Below are 14,149 nucleotides of genomic sequence, written 5' to 3' on the forward strand. Positions count from 1 at the left end.
GGCTCCATCCCCTCTCATTGCCTGCAGCCTCCAGAAGCTCTCAGACACGCCCAACGGTCTTGGGCTCTCTCTCCTCCCTTTTCCTATTGGCTTTTCTAACCTTCACCTCTCTCCTTAAGCCACCTTACTCTCCCCCGCCCCCTCCCCCAGGACCTCATCCTCTTTGACTGATGTCAGGTGTGATTCCTGTGTTCCCTGGGCTTCCTGTCAGACTTATCTCTCTATCTCCACCTTCACTTCCTGCCCACTGGCCTCAGGAGGAAGTCTGAGATCTGAATCCCCTCCCCACCTTCTTCCTCCAGGCCAAGATCTGCTCCTCCTCCGCCTTCATCAGCCTTTCCATCTTTCTGCCAGCTACCGTTCTGCAGCTAACAAATGTTATCTAGGGACTCTGTGACCCAAAAGCAAAGGAAACATCTTCCCCCTTTAGCTGGCAAACACGTTCTTGCTCCCTTGCCCCGTTGTGGTCTCTCTTCTCCTTCCTCAGTGGAAGCAAAGATACGGAGATGGGAAAGGTTGGGACGTTTTGGAGGTCAGTGGGTCGTGAAGGTGTCACACTCAGGAGTTCCTGACCCAGGCGTTGTGCTGAACACTTTGTAGACACTATCTCCTTACTCAGCAAAGCAGGCACTGTGTAGGATGGCCTGGTGTTATCTCCAGTTTGCAGATGAGCAGCAGAGGCTTAGAGAGCTGAGTAACTTGTATAAGATCCTCAAGTAGGTGGCAGGAGTCCCAGGTCTGCTTGAAACTGGGAGGCCCATGTGCAGAGGCAGGTAGCATTGCGCAGGGCCAAGAGGGGCTTGTGCTGATTATCTAGACAGGGGATCTTCCTGGAGGCTGGTCTATGTTGCCTAGGCTGGTTTGAACTCATGAGCTCGGGTGATCCTCCTGTGTCAACCTCCCGAGTTAGCTTCCTCCCAAGTAGCTGGGACAATAGGCATGTGCCACCAAACTTGTCTTTAAGCAGGAGCTCTTTACTACTTTGGTCAGTCTGGTGAATTCTCTGCACTTTCATGCTTGAAAAATGCATAGATATGCAATATTTGTGAGTGTGTCACCTCTGGGTTCAGACCCCAAAGATCATCTAATCCATATGTCCACTCAAAAACACAGGTATCCACCGAGCATGGTGGTGCACACCTGTGATCCCAGTGACTTGGGAAGCTGAGGTGGGAAGATTTTTAAGTTTAAAGCCAGCCTTGGCAACTTAGTGAGGCCCTGAGCAATTTAGCAGGACTCTTGTCTCAAAATGAAAAAAATAAAAGGGCTGGGGATGTTTCTCAGTGGTTAAGCACCTCTGGGTTCAAAACAAAATAAAAAACACAGGTATCCATATCAACATCAGTCTTAATTGCCAAGAAATTGAAACAGTCCCTATGTCCATCGACTGCCGAATTCATAAACAAAATGTGGTACATCCATACAATGGAATGTTAATTGGAAGTAAAAAGAAATGAAGTACTGATAGATGTTACAACACGTGAGAATATTAAAACCTAATGCTAAGAGAGAAGCTAGTCACAAAAGACCACTGCTGTGGTCTGAACGTCTCCACCAAAACCCATATGAAATTTAATCTCCATTATGAGGTATTAAGAAGTGGGACTGCCTGGTGCCGTGGCCTATGCCTGTGATCCCAGCAGCTTGGGAGGCTAAGGCAGGAGGATCATGAGTTCAAAGCCCGCTTCAGCAAAAGTGAGTTGCTAAGCAACTCAGTGAGATCCTGTCTCTAAATAAAATACAAAATAGGGCTGGGGATGTGGCTCAGTGGCTGAGTGCCTCGAGTTCAATCCCCCAGTGCACTTCCCCCCTCCAAAAAAAAAAAAGGTGGGACCAAGTAAGACCTTTAAGAAGGTGGTTAGGCATGCAGCCTATAACCTCAAGACTGTGTTTTTCATTCAAGAATTAACAAGTTATCTCAAGAAGGGGTCTGTTATTAAAAGCCAGGTTGGCTCTCTTGTATGCCACCCCCTGGCCGTGAGATGTCCTGCATTGGCTCACTATTCTACAGAGAAGAGAATCCCACAGCAAGAAAGCCCTCTTCAGGTGTGGCCCCTTGATCCCTGGACCTTGGCCCATGGTTCTGAACTCCAAAACTATGAGCTAAGTAAACCTCTAATGTTTCTAAATTATCCAGTTTCAATTATTTTGCGATAGTAACAGAAACAGGTTAAGGCAGGCGTAGATTATGTGGTTCTGTTTATATGAAATGTCCCAAATAGGCAAATCTATAGAGACATGAAGATTTGTGGTTGCTACAGTAAAGAAGGTCGGGGAGCACTGTGGGAAAATGGAGAAGTGAATACTAAAGCATACAGGATTTCTTTTTGGAGATGACGGAAAATTCTGAAATTATGGTAATGGTTGCACGGCTTTAAGGCAGTCTAAACACCACTGAATTGTATATGAATTATCTCGGTAGCCCATCCAAGGGATTTGTGGGCCTGGAGTTGAGTGGGTTGGAGGATACATCTGCATCATACACATGTAACAGAATGTATGTGGGGGTTTTATTTTTTTCTAGTATCCTGTGGTCCCTGTTGCTGGGGACAGGCCAGAGCCAGCTCAGGAGAATTCTGAATGACCAGTGCAAGTGCATAAACATGTGCACACCCCAAATTGAGTTCTGACATTTGGGAGAATGAGCAATTAGGCAGATGGTTTTGGGGGAGAGGTGAGCCAAACAAAGCCTGCGCCCCAGCCATTGCTAAGACTGCTGCCAGGCTCGCTCCTCCATCAGGGGAGGTGCCTGTGGCAGGCCACTTGGCTTTTACTATTCATTCGCTTAAAGAAACCAGTTCGATGTAGTGAATGAAGTCACTGATAAGGGTGATTCACAAGATAAAAAAATCACTTCTGATGACTTTGGCTTGGCTTGGGTCGGATGTGGCTTTCTGGTTAAGGCCAAGTGAATGTTTGCTGGATTCACTGGGAAGAGGTCAGGCGTGTTTCACTCCATCCAAGAAACAAGGTCAGTGCTTTCGCACAGACTTATCTTGACGGCAGACTCCTTGGGTAGGAAGTGTCCTCTGTGCCCAGAGACGTGGCATGCTGGGTGGCGTGCCCACAGTGTTGTGTTCTGCCCGGGCTATGACGTTGGTGCTCCTTATCTCTCTTCGAGATGGGTGTGGACAAGTCTCATTGAAATCCTGGGTAGCCTTCTTGCTTTTGTTTAGTTTCTGCGGTTGGTTTGGGTATACAATAATGTTGTGGTGAAAGAGGCAAGATGATGTCCCATTTTTCCTCCCCTAAAAAGTAGGCTTCGGAGAGTTGGAAATCTAAACGCAATACTGGTTAAAAGCAGTTTTCTTTATTTTTTTTGCAGGGGGCAGGGGGGTACCAGGGATTGAACTCAGGGGCACTTGACTACTGAGCCATATCCCCAGCCCCATTTTGCATTTTATTTAGAGACAGGGTCTCACTGAGTTGCTTAGCACCTTGCTTTTTCCCGAAGCTGGCTTTGAACACAAGATCCTCCTGTCTCGGCCTCCAGAGCCGCTGGGATTACAGGCGTGCGCCACTGTGCCCGGCTCCTTTTTTTTCTTCTTTAGTGATGCCAGGGATCAAAGGGATGCCAAGATCTCATGCATGTTACACGTGTACTCTACCACTGAGCTACATACACCCCAGCCCACAATTTTCTTTTTAAAAGGCAAATTATTTCACAATCAATGGGTAAACATACACACATGCACAAATTTTTAAACATTTATATTAAAGGGATTAATTAATATAAACATTTATATTAATATAATTTTTTAAAAAATTGTATTAAATTAATTAATATAAACATATTAATATAAATTTTTTAAAAATTATATTAAAGGGATGAAAAAAAATCCCTTCTTTTAACTATTCTTGAATTTTACTTTTGAAATCTTCTTACCTTCCTAAAGGTAAATAGAGTCCCTGGCTTATGATTTTTTGACTTTATGATAGTGAAAAGTGATTTGCATACAATAGACATGACTGTGAGTTTTGATCTTTTCCCTGGCTGTCACTATACAAAGGGACATGCTCTTTCTATGCTGGGCAGTGGCAGCAAGCCACAGTTCCTATTTAGTCATGGGATCATAGGTAAACAACAGGTGCTCTATTGCTCAGAAGTGGCCCCTGGAGGAAAATAGAGGCTGGGACTTGAAAGTAGCCTTGGAGATGGAGAGGTGCAGCTGTGGGAAACGCTAATCCTAGCAGCTACGTGAGAGACCCTAGCACATGCCAGTCACTGTGGAGTGCTCACAGCCATCCTCTCAGTCCTGCTCAACAATCCCTGGAGAGGCACAGATGTGGCTGAGGGGGCCCTGGCAGGATTGGGTGATTGACAAGTGAAAGAGGAACCCGAAAATACAGGACGACTCTAGTGTTTTTGTTTTGTTTTAATTTCCTACTTTTGAGATAGGGTCTGGCTAAGTTGCTGAGGCTGGCTTTGAACTTAGAATCTCCTGCCTCAGCCTCCTGAGCCGCTGGGATTACAGGCATCACCACCATGCCTGGCTCCTGTAAACTATCCTGGGAAGGCATTTTGAGACTATGGAGATGTATACACATTTTTTTTTTTGCTGCATAGCAAGCCACCCAAAATTTAGTAGTTTAAAACAATGATTTAGCCCACAATTTTGAATATTGGCAAACTGGGTGTTTTTTCTGCTGGCCTCAGCTAGGCACGACTACCTGGATGTTAGCTGACTATCAGCTGAGCAATGAAAAGACCATGTCTCTCTCATCATCCTGCAAGTTAGCCTAGGCTTGCTCACCTGGTGCCTGAGCAGGATTCAAAGAAAGAATGCATATATGTAAGGCTGGGGAGTTGTTGGTGCATATCTGTCATCCTAGGGAAGCGGGAGGCTGAGGCAGGAGGATCACAAGCTTGAGGCCAGCCTGGGCAACATAGGGAGACCCTATCTCTTAAAATGAAAAAGGGCTGAGGGTATAGCTTGGTGATAGAGCACTCCTGAGTTCAATCCCCAGTACCTCAAGTGATGAAAGGCTGCTTGTGGCCCAAGTCAGAATTCACATGACACCTCCCCCTCATTCTTTGGCAAAAATAAGTCGCTAGTTCAGCCATATGCAAGGAATGGAGAAACAGATTCTAGCTCTTGATAAAGGGAACTTCAAAGAATTATGCCCATTTTTTTCCAACATGCCACAAGATTTTAGCACTGTTTGACCCTCCTTTACTTCTAAATTTGATATGCTAAGTTTAAAAAAAAATTTCTTGCCTAATTTGCAAGTCTGCACACCTCCTACAAGATCTGCTTACTCTATATAACTCATGCCCTTGGATACTAGATAATCAGATTTGTTGCAACAAATATATACTAATTCAGGTACAAAACTCGTTAGCATAATATAGAAACAGGAATAAATAGGCTGTACGTGAAGGAGAATTTCCTGCAATTTTTAGTTCATGAACTTTATCACAAGCTTTGTGTGGCAGCCTGGAGATAGTTTTGCTTCTCAGCTGTTAGTATGTGAGGTGGTTTCGTGACTCGTTCGGTGAAGAACTATATGAAAACAGTCAGCAGTGATGGAACTCTTGGGTGTCGAGAAGGAAAGGACTTTTTCATTTTGGATGTGATGAAGAAAAGTGATTCCTCTTTTACGGTAATATTTTATGCTTTTGATGCCTTCAGTTCTGTTTGCTTTTGCTCTAGTTGGATCTTAAGCATCCACCTAAAGGGCCATGTGTTAAATTTTAGGCTTGGTTTATAGTGTGGTGCTATTGGGAGGTGGTGAAACCTTTAAGAAATGGGGCCATAGCGGGCTGTATCTAGGTTATCAGGAGCATGAGATCCCAGGGGATCCTGGGACCCTGTGTCTTCTCTCCCCCTTTCACTGCCCAACCTTGAGGTGAGTGCTTTTGCCCCACCCGGTATTTCCTGCCATGATTCTTGCTTCGCCACAGTCCCAAAAGCAACAGGGCCAAATAAACCATGGACTGAAACCTTCAAAACTGTAAGCCACTCTAAACCTTTTCTCTTTATAAGTTGATTGTCCCAGGTATTTCTAATAGTATTGGAAAGCTGACTAACACAGGATTTATCCTAAAATACAGAAGAAAACATAAAGTTATTTAACTTTATTCTCTAAAGAGGAAGCAGAGAAATGTGACTGTGCCATTGGGACTCTGAAGGAAGGAGGATATTAATTATCTTTTGTGTATTCAGGGAGATCTATTTAACATCTCTGAGCAACCGTCCTCACTATTTTATCTTTTTTTTTTTTTTTAATTCTCTTTTTCCCGAGTTAGTAGCTCAGTGATTCATGAGTTGTGTGTGGTGAGACTTTAACCTTGGGAACTGAAACTGTCTTTTCCATTTCAAGTCGTCTACGTGTCTTTGAGAACGTGATCAAGTCGGCACTCAGCCTGCGTTCATGGTCATTTTTAAAGGAACTCCCCCTGACAAAAAATGGAAAAAAAAAATTTAAATAACAACTGAAGACAGTATTTTGCTTTAAACTCTTCTGAGAAGATAGTATTTATCCAGATAACTTAAGACAGAAAGGCAGACAGGCACACATATCAGTCTGATCAACAAAGAAATAGGTCAGGTATTTCCAGTAACCTCAAATTTATTGAAACTATTATTATCACTGTGATGTTAATAGCTAAGGGCAGGGAGTCTGCCGGGGTCAAGACATGGTCAGCAAAGTCAGACTTTGCCATGGAACACTTTAGACGGACCTGTCTTGGGACATTCCAGAAGCCACTGATATTCATGCATAAATACTTAGCCCCTGATAGGATCCTCCTATTAATAAAGAAGGTATCTTTTTAAGTCACCTATATTAACAATAATTTCAGCATGACTTTTTTTTTGGGGGGGTGGGGGTATTGGGGATTGAACTCGGGGGCCCTCAACCACTGAGTCACATCCTCAGCCCTATTTTTTTTTCCTCAGCCCTATTTTGTATTTTATTTAGAGATAGGGTCTCACTAAGTTGCTTAGAGCCTTGCCGTTGCTGAGGCTGCCTTTGAATTTGCAATCCTCCTGCCTCAGCCTCCCGAGCTGCTGGGATTATAGGCATGAGCCACCTTCAGCATGACTTTTTAAAGAGAAACAAAGATTAGAGTGTTTGTTTTTTTAAACAGAATTTGCCTTAAGTTCTATTGTTTTAAAGTGCTATTTTGTTGTTGTTCTGAATCAAGGCAGGAATGCCAGCATTTAATTTTTCTTTCGGTGAGCAGTAGTCTTTAAAACTCTTAAACTGAGAACAGAGTGTCACATGAAGTCTCCTTTTCTGTACAATTTTGTGTCACCTGTTCAACAATCTTTTTTCCCAGGCACAGTTATTAACAAGTGTTATGTAATGAGGGAGGCTATGTGTTCTGTTGAACGACTCTGTGTAACTGAGTGCTGACAGTATCACCTCATAACAAAATGTACAAAGCCCTTCTCTACATAGAGCCCGTGTTACAGCTTTCAGTGGCTGATAAACCAAGTCAAATGATGCAACTTTCTACTAATGGTCAGAGCGAGGTGAAGAAGAGATTAAAGGGATAGTGAGGGACTTGGAGGGGAAATCCCAGTCCTAGGAGGACCATGACCCTGTCTGAGAAGGCGAGGGTGGAATTGTGACCTGAGATCTCAGAAGACTTCAGGTCTGGGGGACAGTGTTCCAGTGATGCACAGGTGAGGCCAGCATGGAGTTTTGTTGAAGTAGTGGGGGAAAGTCGAGTGGACGTCTGAGTGAGCAAGGGGAGAACAGCCAAGACACAGCAGGGAGGAGGAGGGCAGGGCTGTGGACCTCGGTGAGGAGGTAGGTGGGAAGCAGGGTATGTGGAAGTGGCCAGATTGACTTCCACATGGAGCCTGGCTTCTTGAATTAAGAGAGGAAGACAGTCAAGTAGCTCACGCCTATAATCCCAGTGGCTCGGGAGGCTGAGGCAGGAGGATCTCGACTTCAAAACCAGCCTCAGCTGCACAGTGAAGGCCCTAAGCAACTCAATGAGACCCTGTTTCTAAATAAAAATATTTTAAAAGGGCTGGGGAGTGGCTCGGTGGTTAAGCATCTCTAGGTTCAATCCCTGGTACCAGAAAAAAGGAGAGAGAAAGAAAGAGAGAGAGAAAGAGACAGACACACAGAAGGAGGGAGGGGAAAGACAGTCAATGCCTGTAAGGAGGCTTCCTGGATGAGAGGTACAGAGACTGGGCTGGTGATGACATCACAGCCTTTCACCATTCCGGCCCTGCTGTCAATATGGCAGCGTCTAACTATAGGAACATATTTTCATTTATAGTTAAATTAATTAAAAGTAAAATTTAATCCCTTAACATTTCTTTTTGTAACTACTTTCTTTTGCAGGGGGGGCGGGTACTGGGGATTGAACCCAGAGGCACTTTACCCCTGAGCTACATCCCCAGCCCCTTTTGTTTTAATATATTTTTAGTTGTCAATGGACCTTTAGCTTGCTTATTTATATGCAGTGCTGAGAATCCAACCTAGTGCCTCACACATGCTAGGCAAGCACTCTATCACTGAGCTACAACCCCAGCCCTTATTTTTTTTAAAAAATATTTATTTTTTTAGGTGTAGATGGACACAACACAATGCCTTTTATTTTTATGTGGTGCTGAGGATTGAACCTGGGTCCCACCCGTGCGAGGCGAGTGCTCTACCCCTGAGCCACAATCCCAGCCCCCCCCCCAGCCCTTATTTTTTATTTTGAGACAGAATCTCACAAAATTTCCCAGGCTGACCTTGAAGTTACAATCCTCCTCCTTCAGCTTCCCAAGTCTGGGATTACAGGCATGTGCCACCATGCCTGGCTATCACTACTCTTTATATTACTAAATTTAGACATCTGCCTATACCCTGACCCAGGAATTCTCCTAACATTCTATTCTATCAGAAAGATGTTCATATGTGTCCCTAAGGTACATATAAGAATGTTAATTTGGGCCATGCTATTTTTAATAGTCAAACTAGAAACAACCCAAATGCCCAGTTCTAGCAGTAGAAGTAATAAGTAGATTTCGGCATATTCTGGGCTAGGGGTGTAGCTCAGTGGTAGAGTGTTTGCCTTGCATGTGTGAGGCCCTGGTTAGATCCCTCACACCATTTTTAAAAAGTTTTTTTGTCTATTCACACCATTGAATATCATACAACAATTAAAATCAGCACGGGACTATTCTAGGTAATCAGGTAGATACTAAAAACTACATAAGACATTTACAAACATTTACATGTAGTTCAAAAGTAGGCAAAACTAATCAATGGTAAGTAAAATCAGGATGGTGAACATTGCTGGAGAAGAGGTGGGAGATGGTGACTTCAAGGGGATAAAAGGGTTGTTTCTGGGTGCATATATATTATTTCTTGATCTCAGTGGTGGTTGTACAAGAATGTTTATTTGTTTTCAGCATTGAACAGTGAAATGACAGCCTGCATTTTTAAAAATATTTTTTAGACATCGATAGGCCTTTATTTTGTTCATTTATTTATATTCACTTCTAAGAATCAAATCCAGTGCCTCACACATACTAGGCAAGTACTCTACCACTGAGCCACAACCCTAGCTCATGCATTTCTTTTTTTTTTTTTTCTCTTTTCATATTTTTTATTGGTATTCATAGTTACACTTAATGATGGGATTTGTTACATATTCGTACATACACACAATATAATAATATAATAATTAGCCAACTTCACTCCCCAGTACTTCTCCCACCCCCAGTCCCTTTTCTCCACTGATCTCTCTTTGACATTCACGCGATCCCTGCCAATCCACCTTTTTTTTTCCTTTTTAGCTTCCACATAAGAGAGAGAACATACAACCCTTGACCTTAAGTTTAGCTTATTTCACTTAACATAGTGGTATCTAGTTCCACCCATTTTCTTGCAAGTGACATTTCATTTTTCTTTATGGCTGAGTAAAATTCTATTGTGTATGTATACCACATTTTCTTCATCCATTCATTCATTCATTAATAGACACCTAGGCTGGTTCCGTAGTTTAGCTACTGTGAATCGTGCTGATATAAGTATGGGTCTGCATGTGTCACTATAGTATGATGACTTTAATTCTTCAGAATAAATACCAAAGAGTAGCATAACTGGGTCCCTGGAGGTTCCATGCCTAGCCTCTTGATGAACCTCCATACTGATTTCCATAGTGGCTTGTCTACTTTACAATCCCACCAACAGCGTAAAAAGTGTTCCTTTTTTCTCCACATCCTCTTCAGCACTTATTATTTTGTTCTTGATGGCTGCCATTCTGACTGGTGTGAGATGAAATCTCAGTGTAGTTTTGATTGGCATTTCCCTAATTGCTAATGATATTGAACATTTTTTTTCATATATTTGTTTTGTTGGTCATTTGTATTTCTTCTTCTGAGAAATGTCTCTTTAATTCATTTGCCCATTTATCAATTGGGTTATTGGGAAGGTTGGTGTTAATTTTTTGAGTTCTTTATATAGTTTAGATATTGATCTTCTGTCAGAAGAGAAGCTAACAAAGATTGTCTCCCATTCTGTAGGTTCTCTTCACATGCCTAATTAATTGTTTTGCCGTGCAGAAGCTTTTTAATTTAATGCCATCCCCATTATTAACTCCTGGCATTATTTCTTGAGCTTTAGGTGTCCTTGGGTTTAATCTATCCCCAGTACTGAAAAAAGAAAAAAAAAAAATTCAAGCTTTAGGGGTCCTGTTCAAAAAGTTGTTGCCTGTGCCGACATGCTGGAGTGTTGACCCTGTGTTTTCTTCTAGGCGTTACATAGTTTCTGGTCCAATTCCTACATCTTTGATCCATTTTGAGTTGATTTTTTTGTGCAAAGTTAGAAATAGGGGTCTACTTTCATTCTTTTCCATATGGATAATCAGTTTTCCCAGCACCATTTGTCAAAAAGGCTCTCTTTTTCTCCAGTGTGTCTTTGGCCTCTTTGTAAAGGATCAGATAATTATATCTGTGTAGGGTTGTCTCTGTGTCTGTACCATTGGTCTATGTGTCTGTTTTTATGTCAGTACCATTCAGTTGTTGTTACTATAGCTCTGTAGTAGAATTTGAAGTCAGGTATTGTGATGCCTTCAGCGTTGCTTTTTTGACTTAAATTTGCTTTGGCTATTCTGGTTCTTTTATTCTTCCAAATGAATTTTAGGATGGTCTTTTTATTCTGTGAAGAATGTCATTGGTATTTTTAAGGGGATTGCATTGAATCTGTAGATTGCTTTTGGTAGTCTGGCCATTTTGACAATATTCTACCTATTCACGAAAATGGGAGGATAGACTGCATTTTTCTGCATGCATGTAATGCTTCAGCCTTAAAGATAATAACAGTAGAATCTAATGAAATAAAAAAAAATGTGCAAGAGAAAATCAATGAAGTCAAAAGTTGGTTCCTGGGAAAAAAAAATTAAAAAGCAACAGCAGCAGCAGCCATCTAACAAGACTGATCAAGGGAAAAAAAAAAAAAACAGATGGCAAAACTAATCACTAATCTGGTAATAAGAAGCTATGTTACCAGACTTAAGAGGATACTGTCAATAAGCTAAAAATTTGAAAAGATAGATGAAATTGAAAGTGTCCTACACCTAACAAAACTGACAGAAGAAAAAAAAACGGAAAAATCAAAATAACCCTATATTCATTAAAAGACTTGAATGTGTGAATTAAAAAACTAAACAAAATCTTCCTATAAAGGAAACACCCACATGCCTGTAATCCCTGGAATTTGAGAGGGTAGGGCAGGAGGATGGCAAGGTGGTGGCCAGCCTCAGGAACTTAGCAAGACCTTGCCTCAAACTTTTAAAAATGGGGCTGGCGGTTGTGGTTCAGTGTTAGAGCACTCACCTAGCACATGTGAGGCACTGGGTTTGATCCTCAGCACTACATAAAGATAAATAAATAAAATAAAGGTATTATGTCCATCTACAACTTAAAAAAATAATAATAAATATTTTTTTTAAACTGGGGATGTACCTCAGTTGTAAAGCGCCCCTGGATTTAATCACTAGTAACAAATACCACCATCACTACTACTAATAATAATAATATAAAAGAAACTCTAGGGCCAGATAGTTTTTTTCCCCTACATCCCTATCCCTTTTAATTTTTCATTGAGAGACAGGGCCTCATTAAATTGCTTAAACTGTCCTTGAACTTTTTAATATGTACCTCAGCTTCCTTAAGAACTAGGAAGTACACGTGGGTACTTCCCCACCCAGGTTAAATGTTAATTTTACCAAATACATGTATTAAAAATGGGAAAGGGGGCTGAGGTGGTGGCTCAGTGGTAGAGCACCTGCCTAGCATGTGCAAGGCACTGGATTTGATTCTCAGCACTGCATATTAAAAAAATAAATAAGTAAAGGTCTATTGACAGCTAAAAAAAATTTAATAAAGGGGAAAAATAAAGTCAAACATCTGTATTTTTCATCTGAAATTTCTCCCCATATCGGGGTTAAGTTTACATAGCTCTAAGATCCTTGAAGAAGGCACATGACTCTTTAACCCCCTGTCACTCACTTAGCAGTCATGGTTGAGCCTGCTGTGAACTGGGCACAGTGATAACAAGTGGCAAACAGGAGGACAAGGAACCACTAAGCCACATCCCCAGCCCGTTTTTCTGTTAGAGACTGGGTCTCACTGAGTTGCTTAGGGCCTCAGTAAATGGCTAAGGCTGGCTTTGAACTTGCGATCCTCCTGCCTCCACCTCCTAAACCACTACAATTACACGTGTGCTCCACTTTTATATTTTGAGACGGGGTCTTGATAAGTTGCCCAAACTGGACTCAAACTTGCGATCCTGCTGCCACAGCCTCCCAAGTCACTGGGATGACCGGCATGTGCCACCGTGCCCTACCTGACGTGGCTTTGGTTGGGAACCTATCGTGAAGGCTGCAGTCCACACCGTTCCTCATGTTCTGCTCTCAAAGCCCTCTCGCTAATCTGAGTTTTGAAGACATCTTCCCCTTGACCACAAAAGTACGGTGGCACTGCTCTCTAATACTGCAAAACCAAGACCCTGACAGATTTTAAACTGATGAAAACTCGACAAGACTGTTGTGGTATATTATCTTTTAGGATAGATGGAGGTAACATCCCGTGGTAAAAAACAAGAGTAAAAGAGTTCTGAGAACTGTGAAACTGTCATCCTTTTTTCTATATGAGTTAATCCAACAGATGAGTGGTTTTCAATCTTGGGCCCCTTCGGTGGGCTGTGAGCAACCCGGGCTTCCATTCCAGACAAGTAAGGAGTATCTCCAATTAGGTGTGCTTTCCCCAGCCAGGCTCTGCAGACCACCACATGTGCACGGTTTCCTTCTGTCACCATCCTCCCCATTTTACTGGTATGAAAAATGGAGTTGAGACTTGCCCCAGGTCTGACTGTTAAGAAGTGGCAGGACTAAGATATGAACTCAGAGGCTGGTAGCTCAGTGTGAGACACTGGGTTCGATTCTCGGCACCATGTATAAATAAATAAAGGCCCATTGACAACTAAAAAATTTTTTAAAATATATATGTGAGGGGCTGGGATTGTGGCTCAGCGGTAGAGCGCTTGCCTAGCATGGGCGGGACCCAGGTTTGATCCTCAGCACCACATAAAAATAAAGGCATTGTGTTGTGTCCATCTACACCTAGAAAAAAATATATATATATTAAAAAAATTATATATATATGAACCCAGGTAAGACATTCAGAAGGAGTTAGAATATAGGGACACTGGGGGGCTAAAACATTCCCACAGGTAAAGTGACTCTAGGGGGAACAACTGCAATTGTGTCATAGCATGATGGGGACCAGGGTGTCTCCAGCTGTATTTGGACCACTGGGGGTAGCACTTTCTTTCTTCATTCATCCCATTCCCCCCACCCCCTTCTTCCTTCTTCCCTCCCTCCTGTCTGTCAATCATCCTTCCTTCCTTTCCCGGATTTTGTTTTGCATAGGTATGTGACGACCCCCCCCCATACTCACACATACTTTCTTTGTAATAGAACATTCCTTCTATTCAGCCACCTTCTATGAGCAAACCCTCACCTGCACAGGGAAGCTATACAGATACACCAACCATGGTCCCTGCCCTGCAAAAGTTTTTCCTCCTCTTTCAGTGTTGTTACAGGAAGCAGCTGCCCCTGCTCCCAGGAATTATCTTTGCAGCTTGTAGGATCGCCTCTGCTGCTTGCAAGGAATGTGAGGTCCATGCTCTG

The 14,149-nt window shown here is 42.4% G+C and overlaps 1 protein-coding gene across 3 annotated transcripts in view; it reads left to right on the forward strand.

Annotated features, from left to right (window-relative positions):
- The window catches only part of Glb1 (galactosidase beta 1), a 135,631-nt gene that overhangs the window by 82,644 nt on the left and 38,838 nt on the right, over positions 1–14,149 (forward strand). The gene's annotated exons all lie outside the window — the stretch shown is intronic.

The sequence above is a fragment of the Marmota marmota genome, unplaced genomic scaffold (genome assembly GCF_001458135.2).
Source record: "Marmota marmota marmota unplaced genomic scaffold, marMar, whole genome shotgun sequence".
Classification (NCBI taxonomy): Eukaryota; Metazoa; Chordata; class Mammalia; order Rodentia; family Sciuridae; genus Marmota; species Marmota marmota.